The 18,641-nt window shown below is 52.4% G+C and overlaps 1 protein-coding gene across 5 annotated transcripts in view; it reads right to left on the reverse strand.

Annotated features, from left to right (window-relative positions):
- The window catches only part of SCN5A (sodium voltage-gated channel alpha subunit 5), a 109,351-nt gene extending 95,718 nt beyond the window's left edge, over positions 1–13,633 (reverse strand). For 4 of the 5 annotated variants that reach the window (XM_033212071.1, XM_033212068.1, XM_033212069.1 and 1 more), the window contains exon 1: positions 13,432–13,633. The gene's annotated coding sequence lies outside the window, so the exon portion shown is untranslated. Of the gene's footprint in view, positions 1–10,290; positions 10,340–13,431 lie in introns of those variants that run through there. The other variant, XM_033212073.1, reaches the window with a different exon arrangement.
- Between the last annotated feature and the right edge of the window lie 5,008 nt (positions 13,634–18,641).

Genomic DNA, 18,641 nt, shown 5'->3' on the forward strand with positions numbered 1-18,641 from the left:
GATGGGCTTCATTCAACTGGTAGAGAAAGGTTAAGATCCTAGCTTGGTCCTTGCTCAGATGCTGACCATGGGGTCCCCTCCTCTGCACCTTAGCTTCTCGTCTGTAAAGAAGGATGAGGCGAGCCTCCAAGTCCTTTCTGGGATTCTATAATGCTCTTATCATGAGTGGTTTCAGCCACTCCCCTGGCCTCTGGCTCTGACTTATCAGGACTTTGTGTCATTTCCAGGTGTGGACTGGGACCCCAGTCTGCCCCACCCTTGGACCTGAGAAATTCCATTCTGAGTCTTGCAGTGGCCCTGTGGGATGGACAAAGACCAGAGAGGCAGATGTCCTATGTCCAAGCACTTCCATAACCTCTCCAATCTTCTCCATCCAAGGCCTGGTGAAGAAGCCCTAGGTCCTAAGGAGGATCCTATCCCGGCTGGCCTCCAGCAGAGCATCCACCCGCTCGGGGCCCTGGCCTGGGAGGGGTATAGTCTGTCCAGGGGAGCTGCTGAAACCAGATTCCAGATGAAGCTCTCTGCTGTAGCAGCTGGGCAGCCTCATGTTCCAAAGTAAACCTACCAAGAGTGTCCTTTGTCTCTGGGGCCCCCAGGCAGCTCCCGGTGGGCGGGTGGGATCCGCTTTCTCCCTTGTTCTCCAGCCACCTGCACCTGGCTCTGTCCCTGCCCTTCCTTTAGCAGCTCAGGGCCCACGCCCTGCTGTGGCCAAGCCTGGCTGAGTCCCGGCTGCAGGGTTTCCGGTGCTGCCAGGGTGAAGAGGGCTCGGGGTGGTCTGAGGATGCTCTGTGCTCAGGTTCAGCCACACCTCTCAGGCCTAGGATGTCAGGCCTGCAGATTTCAGAACCCATCCCCTGGCTGTGGAAAGTTGCAGGGGAAAATAGGTAAGCAGGGGCCCCTGGTCTTGGTCTCACATAGCCCCAGCGTTTGGGGAAGCTGGACCTGGCTTGATTGTAAGACCACAGTCGCTCATCCCCTAGATGCCAGCACCTCATGATTCTCCACCCCCCAGGACAGCTGCTCCATATGCATCAGCTTGGCCATCTGCACCAGCCCTACTGCAGCTCATCAGGCTGGGACTGCTCCATCCGGCTATGCACTCTTCCCGGGCCAGGCTTCCCTGTCCTTTGGGCTTCACTCTAGAGCCCCACCCCCAACTCCATCCTGCCCCAGGTTCATCAGCTTCTGGAACTGGATGCATCCCTCCCTGCATCTGGAAGGTTCCTGAGAGCTCATAATGGGAGCAGACTGTGAATCTTCCTTTCCTGACTGGCTCCTCCTGGCACCTTTCTTTTGGCACTGGCCACAAGCTCCCAACCCTCACCCAACATCACTGTCCTGGGACAGGCCTCCTTGCCCCTGCTTGGACCATGGCAGTGCCTCCCTCTATCCTTCTATCCCACACATGCAGCCCCCTGCTCCTAGATTTAGACATTCTCCAACATTCTGTGTGCCCTAAGTGATGCCAGAGTCACCTCCTGCTCTCTTCCCCACTCCACCTCCTCCAGGACACCTCTCCTGACTGCCCATCCACCCAAACTGACTCGTTCCTGTGTGCCCCCTCACCCAGCTCTGGCCCCTTCCTGGCCTCTGCTGGTTACTGACAGGGCCTGTAGTATGTGTATTCACATCAAGGTAGAGATGCTGCACAGGGAGAATATTAACTGTTCACACCAGAAACTAGACCCCCCTGCACTGTTTTCTCAACTGGCTTTCCTGAAGGAGGGTTTTCTGAATGCAAAGGCACACAGCTGGTGCTCAATCAGCAATGGTGCCACTGCTATGACATGGACACAACAGTCAGGCAGGTAGAGTGCAGCTGTAGGCACTGTTTGAGGTGGGAGATGGATGTGGGGTGAACTACTTGTCCCAGTTTACATGGGACTTTCCTCATTTTGGCAGTAAAATTTCTGCACCTTGGGACACCCCCAGTCCTGGACAAACCAGGGTAGCTGGTCACCCTGGGGAGCCTTCCCTTTCCTGCAGCCCCTCCCTATTCACTCCCCTCCCTGATCCCAAAGGAAAGCACACTTCAACCTCCTGATTCACGTCTGGCATTTTGGTCTCCTTGGAATCGGAGCCTCTGGAACACAGCATGCAAAGAATATTCTTTGCCACGTAAATTTATGCAAAGCATTGTGTGGAAGTGGTTCCCAGGCTTCCTAGAAAATCTCTGTGGGATTCCTCCACTCTGTGCTCCTCTCTCCTGCCCTGCAGTTGGGGTGACCTTGAGCTGGAGCACCCAGTACCTAGGGTTTGCAGTCTCACCAACCCCAGAACACAGTGCAGCTTTGCCCGTCCACAGGGCACTCCCCTTCTGCCTGCCCCTCAGTGCTAAAGAATAGGCTCAGGAAAAGGGTGTGGGTGCCCTCAAAACAGGAGCTCACTCCCCAAAGGTGGAGGTCAGGACTCCCTGATCATACTCTGATCACACTCCACAAATGAGCACAGGGCCCCTGCTCTCTACCCTGGCTGACTGGAAACCCTCCAAAGACGAGTCTGGGTGTTCTTGGACTGGCAACACCAGGGACAGGAGAATGGGACTAGATGTAGCTTGACAAGCTGTAACTTCACCCCAGTCATCCACGGGCCTCCAAATGGGGAGACGACAGCTAGGAACCTCGCTCACTCCAGGCTTCCTTGCCGGGAGTCGCCCATCAGAACTTGTAGCCCTGCTTGTAAGGCAACTGCATTTCTTCCTTGAGAACATGTCAACCCATCAACACCTCACAGACTCATTTTATTAACTGAATGATTCAGTGAACATTTAATCAGCACCCATTGTGTACATGGTCCTAAAAATGACTACACAGAATACTTTTCTTCCCAAAGTGATGGATCCCAAATCAACAAGGGATAATGGGGGGATGAGGAAGAGTCATCAGTAAAGAGAGTCTGTGGTGGCTGGCAAGGAAATTCACCCAGACTTGCTGACACTGGCAACGAGGAAATGCCCTGAGCCAGAGAACCAGGCCTTGCATCTACCTCTGCCTCCCCCTCTGGCCTCACACCTCACCCTCTTGAAGATTTCCTGTTCCTAGGGATAAGGAAGTGGTTAGGGCTGTGCTTGGAAGTCAGCTCACCTGAGTGAATCTCGGCCCTGGCCATGCATTTGTCTTGTGTCTTTGGGCAGATTAATTGATGTTTCTCTACCTCAGTTTTTCCATTTGTAAAATGGGGCTAATAATAATATCTATTTCACAGGGCTGCTGTGAAACATAAATGTATTGATGTTTGTACATGCTTGGCACACAGAAAGTGCCAAATGAATTTAGTTGCTACTGTGGTTATTGTTATTATTATTATTCTTATGAGAGATCCACCTCAGAAGGCCTCCTTGTTGCCCACACCAGCCCTCCCTGCCTGGGCTCTTTCCCTCCTCTCTGTATTCCTGGCACACTTGAATTCCCATCCCTACCTCAGCACAGGATGGATTAGTTTACTTGCATGCCTGTCTCTCCCCTGGATATTTGTCCTGGTCTCCCAAAGCAGGGGCTGGTGAATAAAGGAATGAAAGAATGAGGGAGTGTGAGATTAACCTTCCTATTGCCTGAATACACACTCACACTGTGACTCAGTCCCCTTTCTAGACCTCAGTTTTTCCAACCCCACGCACTGGACTAAGGACCGCCCCAGCAGCATCACATGCTCATTCTGTGCCCTGCACTGCACTTAGTACTGTTGGTGGATCACCTTACTTCATCCTTGCAACAATCCTAGGAAGACGGGGGTTATTAGCCTCGTTTCACAGACGGGAAATCTGACTCTAGGACAGATGAGCCTCAGTCTGTCTGAAGCCAGGCCTGTGAGCCTACCCATTGCACCACATTGCCTCCTACCTCTGCGTGCAGAGTTGGATAAAGGTTCATGGCTTGCCTATGGCCCATCTGCCTGGACTGGGTCTGTGACCCCCACTTCAAGGCTAAAAGTCAGTCCTGTCAGCCTCATCTGGGCCTGGTTCTCCCTCTATGCAGCCCAGATGCTCCCAGGGAGACCTAGCCGATTTCTGCCCATGCCCGAAGAGTCAGCAGTTTTCCTGGCAGAACCGATTCCCTAGCAGTTTTTCTCTCCAGCTCAAGCACTATCCAACAATAGGGCGGCCACTCATTCACTGCATGTGGCGACCAAGTGCTACTGTGGACTGAGTTGTGCTATTGTAAAGTCACATCCATTTTGCAGGCTTAGTACAATAAGGAATGTTGACTATTTCGTTAATAATTTTTAACACTGATTACAGGTTAAACAGATAATATTTGATAGTATTATACTGGATTCAATAAAATGTGTTCAAGTTTAATTTCACTTTTTTTGGTTTAAAAATATGGTTATTAGAAAATTTAAAATTGTAAATGTGGCTTGCATTTGTGACTCATATTTCTATTGGATGGCACTGACATCAAGTTCCAGCCACCAGGCCCTAAGCCCTTAAAAAATTCTACCTGAGGCCGGGCACAGTGGCTCATGCCTGTAATTCCAGCACTTTGGGAGGCCAGGGCGGGTGGATCACCTGAGGTCAGGAATTCGAGACCAGCCTGGCCAACATGGTGAAACCCTGTCTCTACTAAAAATACAAAAAATTAGCTGGGCGTGGTGGCAGGTGCCTGTAATCCCAGCTATTCGGGAGGCTAAGGCAGGAGAATCACTTGAACCCGGGAGGCGGAGGTTGCAGTGAGCGGAGATTGCACCACTGCACTGCACTCCAGCTTGGGTGACAGAGTGAGACTCCATCTCAAAAAAAAAAAAAAGACTTCTACCTGCTTTGGGGCTGAACCTCAGGCTAGTCTCTGGGGGAGATAAGTGATGGATGGGGCTGGAGCTGGGGGGCTGGGACCGTAGGGAAGAATTGAAAGAACATTGTCCTCCGCAGACCAGAAAGTGGCCATCCTGGTTTCTGGCAGTGGCTGTGGGTGGTTGTGGAGGCTCAAGTCACAGGTTGGGATGGTGGGGGATGTAAGTAGGAGGGATCGACAGTAAGTTTCAGACCATCCCTCCCGCCCAGGCAATTATCTGCACAGTCTCGGCTCTCCCGGGCTAACAGCTTGGACAAAGGCTCGGTGGGGGTGCCAGCTGGTGCTGGTGGCCTGTGCTTTCAGGTCCTTGCTCCCAGATCAAAGGCACATTGGTCCGTCCTTGCACGGGGCCTCAGCTAACCAGCTCCCCACAGGCCCCGCTCCTTTGAGGCTGCATAGGCATTAACCCTGTCCAGTCTGGAGCCCAGTTCTGGGGGAGATAGGAGTCTGAGGAGCCTGTCCTTCTCTACTCTTAATCTCTGCCTCCAGTGATCTTGCTAAGTCCTTCAGAATCATCCCCATCCCTCCCGGAGGTGGAGGAGAACACACCCACCCTAAAGCCGGGGAATGCCCTCATTTACATGCATTTGCATCTCATTTATTCCAACACCCAGGCTGAAACCGAGGCTAATTCAGCTGACAGGAAAACCCTACCCGCTTTAGCTCTGCTGCTCTGCTGAAGTGATTCCCCGGGCAGGGATGAAATGAAATGGGGGTCCCTAAGACCGGGTCCTCCTCCAGAGGTGGGAGCTGAGGGCCCTTCGGCCTGAACCCTGAATTTAGCCCACCTCCCAAGGACAAACTGGCCTAGGGGTAGCCACTCTCTTCCCTGAAAGGCGGGCGGCCCTGATTTTTTCTTCATAGCCCTTCCCCACATTAAGGATGGGGTTCGGGGGCTTGGCAGCAGCTTATTCAACCCATCAACTGTTCATCAGTGTCTGAGTGTCAGGCCAGGGGAACTGCAAAAGGCCCAGATCGTTCAGATACCCCCTCCACAGGGTACAGGGCATCCCCCTCCCCCAGGCCCGAGTCTTCTTTGTCAGTCCCTTTACACATGCCCAGGTCCATCCACAAGGGTCTAGAATATGCTGAGTGGCACTTCGCTGCCAGCCAAGGCAGCAGGGTGGGGACCTGGATGGTCTAATACCCTGAAACCACAGAGACCCAGAGTTGGAGAGCCAGCTCAGTCACCCAAGGGCATCCCACCCCAGACACCAGACCATCTCTGTGTACACCCACATGGTACACATAATCAGGTCAGAAAGGTGCCCACATGTGGCCCAAGAAACACCCTCATGGCACACAGGTGCCCGAGACAGCAATCAGCATTCTAAGTCTCTTTCTAGCTCAATTCCTTCCAACTCATTTTTCTCAATACTTGAGCTGAAAAAGAGCTTCACAGAGGAATTGTGCATTGATGCCATGGCAACTGAGGCATTTATGGGGTACCTACTGTGTGCACTAAGGGAGATGGAAACCTGGGAGGCCCACCTCTAGGGTCTCTTAGTGTCCAGAGGGAAATAAGCCAATCAACCAATACACTAAATTTATGCCACAAAGGTGTCCATGATGTATTATAGCCAAATGTGCAACCTTTTTTTCTTAATATTCTTTTATACTGAGGTATACTTTAAACACAAGAAAATGCTTCAGGTATACAGTTGGATGAGTTTTGACAAATGCATACACCTGTGTAAGTGCCGCTCCAAAAAGACAGTAAACATCCCCTCACCCCAGAAAGTTTCCCACTATTCCTTTCAGTCAACTGCTCTGATTTCTATCACCTAGGTTCGTTTTGCCTGTTCTAGCACTTTATGCATATGGAATCCTACCTTATGGGCTCTTTTGTGTCAGGCTGTTTTTGCTCAACACGATGTCTGAGATTTTTACTTTTTATTTGCTGGCGAGTGTGAGCTAAGCTCCCTGTGTAATGCACTGTGAATACAAGTCACCCATCTGGGAACACGTCCTTAATTTGATCATAAAAGGTGAGGACTGGAAGGGACCTGAAGTCCAGCTATCTCTGAGGACTGCAGGCCCCAAGGGATCCTTCGGGAGTTTTTTTTCTCTCCTTCCCTCAGACTTCCTGAAACAGAAGCTCAGCAATTAGACATCTAATAGGCACCTAGGCTCAGCAAGCAAGTGGGGGCTTTCCTTGGGTTTTCAGTTTTGTTGGCAACTAGCTGGCGCTTTATTGAACTGGCAGTCTGTGCTGCATCTGACCCAGCACAGTGGTGGGGCTGTCGCTGCAAACGGCCGGCTGAGCTCCCGTGTCTTCTTCCGATCACGTCTATGAGCAGAACATGAGGAACAGAGGCTGGGGTGGGTGGCCTCTGGCCCTCAGTCTCCTTGTACTCCACACCCACTGGTGTCCCTTGAGTGGAGCCCTGGGCTCAGCAGAGAATGAACATGGGGCTGGGGTTCTTCCTAGGAGCAAGCCCAGAGGCAGTAGAGCTGGGCAACCAAGGGCTGGCGCCTTGGCTCTGAGGGGCTTGTCTGGGCCACTTTCCTGAGCTTGGCCCAGGTGGATGAGGCTGGGGTTTTGATGGCCAGGCAGGTTGCACTGATTGGGCTGGGCTGGGCTGGTCCCACCCATGGTCTGATTTTTTTCCCCCATCTTAGATCATTTGGGGTACCTCCCAGCCTAGCCTGAGTGTAGGGGAATGGCTAATGTAGCTTGAGTACCCTGAGAACTGATTTGGTGCCTGAAGCCAGAGTACCTCTCTCTGCTCTGCCATCTCTTTGAAAGCAGCCTCTTGCCTCGCACAGGCCTTCGAGGAATCAATACCCACCAGAATGGCATTTACCATTCTCCTGGTGCCAGGAGAAGCCTCTCTCCTGTTCAAAATCCATTCCCAGAAACCACAGGGGCTCCCTGGGCAAGCGCAAGGGTGAGGCCCTGTCTGAGCTCTGCCCACATCCCCGGGTGACCTTGAGCCTATGGGGCAGCCAGCACCAGCCTCGGCCACCCAGGGCTGTTAGGAGGCCAGGGAAAGCCCTTGGTGATGATGACAGGGGATTCTGAGTGGACAAGGGACCCTCCTGGGTGCACACGGATGCTGTGAGAGCATCTCCATCCCTCCACTCTGCTAATAGCTCTGTGGGGACATGACTTTCCACTGCCACCCTAGGAGATTTAATCAGGAGAAGAAACTGAAGAGGAGAGAAAGAACTGAAGCCTCAGAGCATAGACATTCTCTCCCGACAACAGGTCCAGCCACATGATCTGAGCACTCACCTCTCCGAATTCTGTGCATCCTCTGTGGAGGGGTTCCAGTCCCACCTCTTCCAGGCAGCTTCCCTTGGCTGCTCTGGGCCACACTGACCTCCCACCAGGGAAGCTCAGCCCCTAAGTTCAACCTTGCATTCTTCCTGTCCTGGGCAGATCTCTCCCTGGCCCTCTGAGGCGAACCTAGGAGGTCCTAAGGATTTTCACTGTCCTTTTCTGCCCCTCCAGAATAGTAAACAGAGTGAGGAATGGACAAGAGAGGTTGAGAAGCTGTTCTATCAGACTCTGGCTTTGAAAATCACAACTAAATTTTATGTTGGGCTTGGGGCACACCAGGTACCCCTTGGGGAAGTGAAGTTGCAGGGGGAGGCTGTGGCACCAAGCTCCCCAGCCCATGGCTGTGGTTCTTCAGGGGAAGGCAGGTGACGGCAGGCAGGGTGGAGAAGGTAAGATAAGTGTTAAAGAATTGAAGTCAGACGGCCCCAGTGTTGTGCCAGGGGTGGTGCCTACCTCCACAAAGCCTGGTCCTGGGATTTTCCCCACACTGGGGGTCCCAGGCTCCGAGAATTGACGTGGGGTCTCTATAAATAGCGTCATTCCATATTGATCATCTTAAAAAGACACGGTATGTTCTAGGCCCACGGAGAGGAGAGTTGTGTCTAAAAATAGTCTCATCCCTAGGAACTGCTGCCAGCCTGAGGCAAGTGGTGTAAGCTGTGTATAGCCGAATGGGCAGTCTGAAGGGGCAGGTCAGAAACAGAGGCACAGAACCTCTCCGTCCCCACCCCATTCCTTCTGCTCCAACCCACAGAGCTCGCCCCTGTCTCAGGGCCTTTGCACTTGCAGTTCCCTCTGTAACATTCTTTCCCTAGATCTCCTCAGGCTTGGTTCTTTTCATGTTATTCAGGTCTCAGTTCAGTCTCCTCCTTTAAGGGGCTTTCCCTGCCCACCCAGTCTAGAGTCACACCCATGTCTCTCCAACACATTGTCCTGTTGTATTTCCTTCATAGCACTAGCGCCTATCTCAAATTATCTTCTGCATGGATTGGTTTAATGTTATCTCCCTACTTGTATGTAAACTTCATGAGAGCAATTGTTACAGCTTGTCCACCTTCTAGAACCTTCCATGGCCCAATCGCATGAACTCTGCCTCAGACTTCTGCATCAGGGCAGCCTGGGCTGGCAGCAGGCCATGGGGCTCTCCCATCCCAGGCTTCCCCTGCAGCCCTGGCCAGCCCTGTAGTGGGTCTGCTTCCCATAGGGCCCAGCCTCTGTCCACAGGCTACCCACTGGCCCTGCTTTTTCCTCTCTCTGCCTTCTTCATGTATTTAGCCACAGAGCTTTTACTCCAGCTCCCTTCTCCTAATCCTAGGGATACCTGCCTTAGACAACCTCATCTTGTCCCCATATAGGGCTTTCTGGAACACCCTTCTCTCTGCAGAGCAAGGGCTCCCTTCCCTTCTTGCCCGTCACCCACAGCAGGAATCACAGTTCCTGCCATCAAAATCTCCCTCTTGGAGATTCACAGAAAGAGTTATTCCCCCTACCCAGGCCTTCCCAACTGCCCCATGAACAAATAGTAACCACTACACACTTCACTGGCACAATCTTAACTCACAGACCTGCGGCTGAGGGAAAGGCTTTCCTCCTGCACAGCGATGTGCTGCACGGACACGCATGCCTACAGTGTCCACTCAAGGCTCTCCCGACAGCCCTCCCTGACCCCACCCTTCGCCAGCTCCCTTCTATCTCTCTCCTCCCTCTTCAACCATCAAACTCTTTGAAAGAGCTGTCTACACATGCTGTCTCCACGTCCTCACCTCCAGCTCGCTTCTCAACCCACTCCAAACTGGGTTCCATTCCCACCAAGTCACTCATTCATTCATTCAACAAGAACCTGTCTGTGCTGGGCATACATTCTGCAGGCGCTGAGTAGAGTTTCTCCTACCAAGGTCACCAGCACCCTCACCATGGTTCAATCTAATGGACACTTCTTTTTAAATTATTCATTCTTTTTCTATCTATTCATGAACTTATGAGAATGCACCTTAAGTCTCTCAGCAGAAGGAAACAGGGCACTTTCCCTCCCCCACTGAGCGGGGCACTCTCCTTGTCTTCTGCAGCACCTCCTACTCCTGGCTTTCTTCCTACCTCTCTGGCTGCTCCTTCTCAGCCTTCTCTGCAGACTTCTCCTGCTTTGATGGTTGGAGTGTTTCTGGGCTCCTGACTCAACCCCCTTCCTTCTTACCCTCTACACCACGTTAGAATCACCTGAGTGCTTTCAAAACTCCTGATGCCCAGGCCCCATCCCAGGGCCAAATGAATTAGCACGTCTAGGGGTAGAGCCTGAGCATAGGTATTTTTATTTAAAACTTTCCAAGTGATGCTAATGTCACCAGGATTGAGAACCCCAGGTCTGTACTCTCGCTGGGCAATCTAATTCAGTACCATGTCTCCAATGACCAACCTCTGCTGAAGACTCAAAGTTTCCATTTCCAGCCCAGATCTCCATCCTGAACATACTTCCTTCCTGGGCCCTTCCCTCCAACTACCTTCTGGATATCAGCATCTGTCCCCGGAAGTACACCAGGTTCAAATCAGAACCATGAAACATCTGTCACTTCTCCTTTGCTCTTCATCAAGTTTGCCAACCCAAATTTAACCTGCCCATTCTTCTTCTCATGGTGCGCCAGGGGGCAGCACACCTCACTTAGTGAGACATTGGAGGTGGGGAATGGGAGAGCATCATGTCACTTGACAGAGAAGGAAGATGGGACACCATAAGTTCTATTACCTGTGGTAAACTGCCAGTCACCTCTCCTTCAATGGAAAGACTTTGGATGACACCCGTGGTCTGAGCTGGGGAGGTGGTAGAGTACACAGCAGATATTGACACTTGGGCTCAAACCCAAGTTCTGCTACTTAGAAAATGTGATGGTATGCAACTATTTAACCTTTCTGGACCCCCAGTTTCACCATCTGCAAAATGGCCATTATGATGGTCCCTATCTCTAGGGTTGATGCAAGGATTCAGTGAGATTAACCTTATAAAGCGCTTAGTGCCATGCCTGGCCTGCAGAAAGCACTCAGTGAATGTTAGCTATTTTTAGTAACATTACTGAGGATAAATTCCCAATTCCTGAGCAGAGCTCACAAGGGCCCCCGTGACTATGACCTTGGCTTTAACTCCGCTCTTCTCTTCCTCACACCATGGGGCCCAACGAATCACTCAACTAATAATTGTGCTGTTTCACATGTCTGTGCTTTTTTACATACTGGTCCTAACAGCTAGACTACATTGTTCTTGCCTGGAAAACTCCTATTCACCCTTCAAAACCCAGTGTGGAAGGTTATTTTTGTTAGAATAAGACTCTTGACTATCCCAGTCAAAGGTAACCACCTCTCCTGTGAGTGGGCTCTGGGGACACACTTCTATCACTGCACACCCTTCCAATAACCTTCCCAAGAGTGAGCAGAAGCCAGCCTCCTCTGAACAGAACACAGACTGCAATTTGGCACTGTCCCTGGCTGCCCTCAGGACTCCCTTCTCTTTGGATTGCCTGGGCACCAGCCTCCGCTGTTCCCCCACCCCCAGCTGTCTCTGGTGCTTCCCACCAGTCCTCCGAGCCCAATCTTCATGCTGAGTGAGTCAATCCTAGAATTTTTCCTGGGGAGCTTTGATCAACACACAGAGAGGGGGCTGAGCACCTTAGAGCACAGCAGCTGCCCATGCCACATTGGGCTGAATGCTGGCTCTTGGCACCCCAGGGCCAGTTCCCCTTCTGCCTAGATCCTCCTGGCTCAGTTCTAGGATCTCAAGGTATCTTCACACTGAGTGGTGTCCCCAATCCACTGATTCTCTAGATGACTTTGAATAAGTCCTTGAGCTCCTCTGGGCCTCAGTATCCCCACTTGTACAATATGGTGGTGATGACATGATTAAAAGTTTAATGAGGCTCTTTTCAGCACAGAGCTGGACACTGTAACGTAGAATCTGTGTTCCACACCCTGGCTGTCTGTCGCCTGACTTCACTCTCTCCATGCTCCTGCGACAGCAGCCTGACCACCCTCATTCCACCTCTCACTCATTACCATCAATTCATGTGCACCTGCCCAATTCTAACCGAGTGGAGTTGAGGGCAGCGGCAAGGGCCTGGGCCCCCAGTAGCTGGGGCCTCTGCTGCTCGGGGTCCCACTAGATCCTGAAGGATGGTGGGAACTTGGGAGAGGGCTTGGGATGCCATGGCATGGTGGGGGTCACGTGGTGTGACTGTCGGGATGATACTGCCTAGGCTCACTGGGAGACACACCTGGGGTCTCAGCAGGAGGCGAGCAGAAGCCTGGGAATGGAACATAGGCCCCGGACCTTAAGAGAAGATAGATCCCATGGCCCGGGGCTGGGCTGAAGGCACGAAGGAGCACAAGAGTGAGTCCTGCACTATCTTAGCCACGGCGTCCTGATCTGGCTGTGCGCTGCTCTCCAACAGGTGTTTGCAAGTCAGGCCTATAGCCAGGGACTTGTCCCCAACATCATGTCCCCCCATCCTCATCACCACCACTAACAGTCCCCACACCTCTGGCCCCCACCAGCCCTTGGCGTCTCGGTCAAGGCTTGACACCTCCACTTTCTTCCAGAGCGCCACCAAAGACGATCAAATAACACAGAGGTCAAGAGCCACCTCCTATCAGGGTGCGTGGATCTGTCCGGCTCAGAGAGAGGGGAGCAGAGAACTCTCTCCAATCTCAGCGCACAGAGATCTCTACCCCTTCGAGAAGCACAGAGATCAGACAGAGGAGATGCGGCCCCTTTAGGGCGTCAAAGGGCACCGAGATCTCTATGTGGTCTAAGCGCGCAGAGCTCTCGTCCCACAGAGAGGACAGCCCCAGCGGACGGTTCCCCCTGGGCCCAGAGAAAAGGGGTGCGTGGCTTCCTCCCCCATATCCAGCCCTGCTCAGTCAGCCCCCGCAACTCCCGCTCTCTGGAACCACATTCACTGCGCGCCCAGTCGCCGCTCTGACCTTGGGGTCTCCAGCCTCCGGAATCCGGGTCCCAATCCCAGACCCTTCCCGAGCCTGCGCCAGGGATGACCGGGAAGCTGGGGCCGCAGCTCCCCCTCCCCCGGCCCTCGACAGCTCACCGGGAAACCCGGAAGGAAAGGGAAGGGAAGGGGGGCGCACGGTGATTAGAGACGTCTCCCCCGGGGATCCCCTCTAGCCGGGCGGATCTGTGCCCCTTCTCCCCCTCCGTTTCTCTGGGGCACTGATCGGGGAGGGAGCGGCTGGGCGGACCCGGGCAGGGGAGGAGCACGCTGGGGCTGCAGGCTTCGGCCCTCGGGGAGGAAAGTTGGGCGGCGGCAGGCGGAGGGGGCTCCGGCCGGGCCAGGGCTGCCGGGCGCGGGGGCGCTCGCTCACCTGCTGGTCCCCTGGCCCGGCCCCGGCGGGGGCGGCTGCTGCTCGGCGCGGACTCGGCTCGGCGCTGGGCTCGGGGCACTAGCGCAGGCTCAGCGGCCCCGGGGGAGCGATCCCCGCATCCTACGGGCGCAGCCGCCGTCTCGGCTCCGCGGCTCCTTTCGGGCTCCCAGGCTGGGCAGGCGGCGCGCGGGCTCGGGTTGGGGGCGGGGTCGGGGGCGGGGTCGGGGCGGGCCCCGCCTGGGCTCGGCCTGGGGCTTGGGGCCCCGTGCTGGCTCCGCCCCAGAGCGACGCGCCCTAGGCTCCGCACGTGGCGCTCCGCCCGCTGGGAGGGGGCACACACCGGCTCCCGCCGGGGCGCACACTCCCACACTGACCCGGGGGCGCACACCCACAGACAGCCGCCCACGCGGCTGCGGACAGACAGACACAGGCGGGGGTACACACACGCCGACCCGGGGACGCTTTGCCACAGATGGCCACCCACGCGGACGCGGACAGGCACACATTAACAAACACTGGCATACACATCAGCACACGCCGGAGTATACACACACACACACACACACACAACCTTGCTGACTTGGGAAGGCTACACCAGACACCCACCCACCCACCCACGTGGACATGGGCGTATACTGACACTCATGCCGAGACAGATACACGCTGCCATAGGCATACCTGCACTGATACAGACACATACATGCACCCTGAGACAGATACACACCCCCACACCCCCACACAGACACAGACAGACACATTGACACACACTGACACTGAGGAAGACATTCTGACAAACTTAGACACCCACATGATTAGACACACATCCACTGACACACTGACATAGAGACACATACACTCACTCGAAACACACTTTCCTGGAGACACACTTAGTGATGCCATAGAAATCTGCACAACGGTACACACCTACCTGAACACACTGGCGCACATGCTCACAGAACCAAACACACAACCAGACCCAGAAGGAAGCAGGCAACCAACACGGAGACACCCACACGCGCACACGCAAACACACACACACATATATACATACATATATGTATGTATATGTGTGCCTGGAGTCACATACCCTCACACCAACTGTTTCTCACTCAGAGACATGGTCACAGGCACACACACGCGGAGACATACGCTGACAAACAGTTGCTCACACGCCCATGCCCAGGACCTATGGGGACACACTTCTTGTTTAAACAAAACAGGCCATCAGGGCAACCCGCTTGGGTCCCCTTCCACGCTGTAGAAGCTTTGTTCTTTCCCTCTTCGCATTAAATCTTGCTGCTTCTCAAAACAACAACAACAAAAACAAAACACAAACAAAACAAAACAAAACAGGTCATCAGCTTTTGCCCACTGATCACTACAGTCATTGGTACACTTTTTTGCCACATTTTCAGGGCTTCCAGAAGCAAGAACCGCTCTTAGAGAGCCAAATGGGTGCCAGGGTGGGCACAGAGGTGCTGGGTTTGGGAGCCCAGAGGCTGGGACCTGCTCCTCCATGATGGGGATCTTGGAGAGGTGGGAGGGCAACGAGGTGGGTGGGGGACAGTATCAGTTTGCCACCTGGGTGAGGGGCTTCGTTGGACGCCTTAGGTACATACGGAGGGGCTGCTCTGCTTGCGGGAACGGATCAGTAAGAAAGTCAGTCTACAGGAAAGTTCAGGACACGGGCCTCTCCGGCCCTGAATTGAGTGGGGTGTTTGGGGTACGGACTGATGGACCACAGGTCGGCTGCTAGTCTTTAGCGCCTGACGAGCCTCAGGTTGGCTAGCAGCTCCCACTGTCGGCCAGAAGGGGAAGTGAAGGCAATGTCAACGTTTCAGCCCCCGTGCGGTACCGCCTTCCCAGAGTCACACCTACCAGGCAGGAGAGTACAGTAGCAGGAAGGTCCTACCTTCCCTAAGAACTTCCCTCACGGGCTTCTCTGCCTCAGAATAAAGATTCTACTTGCAAACTGACATTGGGTCAAGCAGGAGACAAGGCTAGGATAGAAGCTGCTGGGGGTAGGGGTGGAGACCTGCCTCTCCTCCTTCCATATGTAGCAGAAGTGGGGTTTTCAGTCTCCTGTTTAGTATTGGGCAACTAGATGTTGCCAGCAGGAGAGGCGGGCTGAGCCTGGTAAGTCTACATGCACCCTGAATTTAAACAGGGGGAGAGAAGCCCAGGGGATGGGGAACCAGAGCTCTGACCCTGTAGAAGTTCATCCATAAAAGTACACCTTGTGGTCCAAGAGAGGCCTCAGAGTGCAGAGAAAGGCAACAGGTGTCTGGAGACAGGCACTTCTTACAAAGAGCCCTTGCCAAAATCTTGGCTACTCCCTTCTCTTTGCCAGACCCTATTTAAATTTTTTGTTTTGTTGTATGAGACGGAGTCTTGCACTATCTCCGGGGCTGAAATGCAGTGGCGTGATCTTGGCTTGTCGCAACCTCCAACTCCCGGGTTCAAGCAATCCTCCTGCTTCAGCCTCCTGAGTGTCTGGGATTACAGGCGCTTATCACCATGCCCAGCTAATTTTTTGTATTTTTAGTAGAGTCGGGGTTTCACCATGTTGGCCAGGCTGGTCTTGAACTCCTGACCTCGTGGTTCCCCCACCTCAGCCTCCCAAAGTGCTGGGATTACAGGCGTGAGCCACCATGCCTGGCTAACCCTATTTAATTAAAGCAATAAGAGGAACATGTTATTGGCTGTCAGAGATAAATGTTTTTAAAAACTAGTATTTCCTTTATTCACCCCCCAGTTTCGCCCAAGGTTTGCCTTTACTTTGCCTCAGGTTCAAAGTTGGGTTAACCATATCATTACTCCTCTCTTGTGTTTTTGTTTTATTTCTTCCCCCATCATCACTCCACTGCCATCTCCTTCTCCACACAGGCACCTCTCTAAGAGCTAAAGTAGGTCTTTATGTGCACATCCTTGTAAAACAGGTAGTATTGTTGTTTGTGCATATGCATTTTCTCTTCTAACAGCCCAAAGCTTTCCTTGTTATGTTTTACTTCTATTGAACTTACATAATGGAAAAGTGCACAAATCCTAAGTGTTCACTTGAAAGGGTTTTCTGTTGTTGAACACATCCGTGTGACCAGTACAACACAGAAACCAAACATTATCAGTACCACAGAAGACCTCTTTGTGCTCTCTTTCTGTCACCACCACTACACCCACCCAGAGTTAACTACTACAGTCACATCAAATTCCCCTTGCTAGTTTTGCCTGGTTTTGGTATTTATTTGAAGTGGAGTTGTGTAATAGGAGCTCTTTTGTGTCTGGCTTCTTTTGATCAGCTTTATGCTCACGAGAGTCACATGTTGCTGCTTGTTGTAGTTCATTCATTCTTGTTGCTGTATAGAATCCTATTGTATGCATATACAAGACTTTACCCATTCTACTGCTGATTAGCATTTGGGTAGTTTCTAGTTTGGGGTTCGTGAGTAGCACACCTATGAACATTCTAGTACATAAATTTTGATGAACATATGTACCCATTTCTGCCAGGTACATATCTGGGAGTGGAATTGCTGAGTCACAGGATAGTGTGTATTCACTTTTAGCAGATGTTGCTGGACAGTTTTCCATAGTGGTTCCACCAATATTCACTCCACCAGCAGTGAATGTATGCATTATTTAACACTTAATTCTTTTGTCATTTTCATTTTATCCCCTTCAGTGGGTGTGCAGAGGTTTCATATTCTGGGTTTAATGGGCATTTCCCTGATGACTAATGAAATTGAGCACATTTTTTATGATTAATGGCCATTGGTGTGTATGTGCTTTTTATTTATATAAATGGGTATTGTTCTAGATTTCCTTCTTTTCCTTATGTTTCTCCCTCAGCACCCTGCTTTTGAGTTGTATCTGTGATAGCTGCAGAATGTTCTATATTCTGCATCCATGACACTTTATTAATCCATTCCCCTCAAGGTGAGAGATTGAAGAAGGTAAGTAACTGTTTTGTCTTCCTGTTTTCTTCACTCTGCTAATTCCAGGAGTGGAGGTGGACAAAGAAGCAAGTGGGGTCTCAGATCCATAAACAGTCAGGACCAGGAGGCATCTTAGACGGTGAAGGTGCAGGTTGGGGCTAAGAACAGGAGGCCTGGGGGAAAGGCCGCACAAAGGCCAGCAGACCCAGAAACGCCTTGCCCAGTGCTCCCTGGCAGAGGCTGGTCCTCCCTCATACAGATGACTATCTCTGAGCTCTAGATGGGGGGCATCTGGCACAGGGGAGGCAGGCTCAAGGAACCTTACTGAAAGTAAGGGAGTCTAGTGAGAACGCTGGTTTCCTCCTTCTGCTGGGTGCTGGAACTCTGACTCTTACGTGCACTTCCCACTAGGCAGGGGGCTGGGAAATTTCACATTGAGACACTGACCAGCCCAAGAGAAAACATCTCTGATACGGGGCACCAACATTACCATCTATACTGCCCACTTGTCAAGAGACTCTGCCTGCTCCACATTCATCCCCACCCTTCTTTCTCCTTGCCTGCCTCTCCCATGAAGGCTGTAAGAGGCAAAGAATATTTGCCTTTCCAGTTTTTCCAATACCTAGTGGTGGCCATGTAACTTGATGAGGGCCAAGGGTCAGAAGCAAACCTCTGCTGGGGAAGGGCAGCATCTGAGAGAGCATTTGTTTTCCTGGTAAAAGAGGACAAGAGCTGCTGACTCTACTGCTGTCCTCTTGTTGATTCTCCCCACCTTGAATGAGGACATGATGCTTGGAGCTGACAAAATCTCTCTCAGCCTTGAAGGGAAGGCTGGGAGATTTGCAGAAACATTGGCCCTGATGACAGTGAACCATAGAACTAATGCCTTTGTACTTCTCTTTCACTTTTTTTTTTTTTTTTTTTGAGATGGAGTCTTGCTCTGTTGCCCAGGCTGGAGTGCAGTGGTGCGATCTTGGCTCACTGCAACCTCCACCTCCAGGGTTCAAACGATTCTCCTGCCTCAGCCTCCTGAGTAACTGGAATTACAGGCATGCGTCACCACACCCGGCTAATTTTTGGATTTTTAATAAAGACTGGGTTTCACCATGTTAGCCAGGCTGGTCTCGAACTCCTGACCTCATGATCTGCCTGCCTCAACCTCCTGAAGTGCTGGGATTACAGGCTTGAGCCACCGCGCCCAGCCTTCTCTTTCACTCTTTGTTTAAACAAATAAGACAGGATTCTCTGCCACCTCTAGCCAGATTGTGTTGGTTGAGT

This window comes from Trachypithecus francoisi, unplaced genomic scaffold, assembly GCF_009764315.1.
Source record: "Trachypithecus francoisi isolate TF-2019V2 unplaced genomic scaffold, Tfra_2.0 Lachesis_group0, whole genome shotgun sequence".
Classification (NCBI taxonomy): domain Eukaryota; kingdom Metazoa; phylum Chordata; class Mammalia; order Primates; family Cercopithecidae; genus Trachypithecus; species Trachypithecus francoisi.